The sequence below is a fragment of the Haliotis rufescens genome, unplaced genomic scaffold (assembly GCF_023055435.1).
Source record: "Haliotis rufescens isolate VD_foot unplaced genomic scaffold, xgHalRufe1.0.p SCAF_46, whole genome shotgun sequence".
NCBI classification, from domain to species: Eukaryota; Metazoa; Mollusca; class Gastropoda; order Lepetellida; family Haliotidae; genus Haliotis; species Haliotis rufescens.
Window position 1 is genome coordinate 1,324,278 of NW_025964179.1, and position 2,254 is coordinate 1,326,531.

Sequence of the window (2,254 nt, forward strand, 5' to 3'; positions counted from 1 at the left end):
GGTTTAACATGTGTTTGTACATAGCGATCAAACGTGATTGATTCTACCTTACTTACTTTATTGCAACACATGGAACGTGGATCTTGTTTACATAGGTTTGACATGTGTTTGTACGTAGCGATCAAACGTGATTGATTCTACCTTACTTACTTTATTGCAACACTCATCATCAGTTTAAGGGATGCATGGAACGTGAATCTTGTTTCCATCTGCACCAATGCCCAGGCAACTACACTCATTTCTATGACCACGGACTTGTAAAAAACGTTATATAGGTCCGTGCTATGACGTAATGAAAGAAAAAACGTCATCGATTTGCTGTAAGTCGGAACGAGAAACAAAAGACCTTAAAGTCACGTGATATCTTTGGGAGTTAGGGGTGGACCGGATACCGGGGACCCGGATAGATCCGTCACTAGAGGAGGCAAACATGGGGTGTATACCCGTCCATTGTCAAGTGGCGTGACACAGGGAATACTATGTAACTGGTTTCCATGTTGTAAGCATGACGGGTTTGTGAATGATGCTTTATCAAAGGTGTGCAGCTGATGGTGTTGATGAAACTTTACCAGGTATTTTCATAATTTATATGAAACTGTAGATGAGCCACTTAAATATGCCGTGAATATAGCATCCACCCCATTAAAAGTTAAAAGCATTACATGCACCCGTTTAACAAGTGGTAAGCAATACATCCACCCGTTTAACAAGGGGTAAGCAATACATCCACCCGTTTAATAAGGGGTAAGCAATACATCCACCCCTTTAACAAGTGGTAAGCATTACATCCACCCGTTTAACAAGTGGTAAGCAATACATCCACCCGTTTAACTAGTGGTAGGCATTACATCCACCTGTTTAACAAGTGGTAAGCATTACATCCACCCCGTTTAACTAGTGGTAAGCATTACATCCACCCGTTTAACAAGTGGTAAGCAATACATCCACCCCTTTAACAAGTGGTAAGCATTACATCCACCCCTTTAACAAGTGGTAAGCATTACATCCACTGTTTAACAAGTGGTAAGCAATACATCCACCCCTTTAACAAGTGGTAAGTATTACATCCACCCGTTTAACTAGTGGTAAGCAATACATCCACCCCTTTAACAAGTGGAAAGGATTACATCCACCCCTTTAACAAGCGGGAAGCATTGCCGATACCCCTTTAACAAGTGGTAGGCATTGCATCCACCCGAGAGGTTATCTTGTATGTTTTCATAAATATTTTTTGCAGCTGTAAATACCCTCCCAGCAATGATGATCAAGATTGACCATACATTCTTTGAGGAAAAACGGATTGAGTTGATGTAAGATGTTTTAACCAATCAGCTTTGAACTCCATCTCAAGTTTATAACAGCCTGTCAGCGGTGGGAGGAAAGCCCAAAGTGACGCGGATCCTGACGTTGGCCAATTTGATGAAACCCACGGGGGCGTATCTGGTGCCAATAAATAAAAGCGACAAAACACTTTCCATATTCATAAGAAATCTTTGACAAAAACGATTGTACGATTCCGACTATATCATGAGCATGTGTTTATAAATCACTATCAAAACAGTGATGACACCGGGTCTTGGGAAAACCAAGGATCATAATCCGTTCGAATGTACCCTTCCAACCCTACTAATCGGATCCTGCCATGGCCAAGGGGCTCAACTCTGCAGATCGTATTGTGGTGCCCGTGACGATTAATCCCCCTTTTCCCCGAGAAGGTAACCCGAACTAGCAAGGAAGTAACACACAATGATTTGTCACTATGCTCCGACTTCATAACCAGACCCGGATTTGACAGATTAATCAGCCTTTGAAACGCATCCGCTCTGTGAACCGTAACCAGTTTACCATAATGAAGAGATGCGGCAGCAATAAACAGTCTCCAATTACCTGTCGGCTTTGCGCGCCACACTTATCTCACCTGTATTTCAATTTAATGCTGCAGGTGCACGTTTATATGTCCGGATGCAAAGGTAGCTCCCGAGAAACGTGGCCTCCACCCTGGAACTGCGGTGTAATATGTGTGAACAACGGAGTTATACAGCGTTGAGATGACGGGGTAGATCTACATGTGGGACGCTAGTGTGTGTTTGATAAACTGTGTTGTTCATTTCTTTCCCTGACAATGTGTTTTGTATGTACCTAATAGAGCGTTTATTGTTAATAATAGGCTGGAATGAAACACGATAACGAGGCTACGGGCACGGCTGGGAAGACTGAGACTGACTATTGTAGAGGCCACAGGAACCGACAGCCT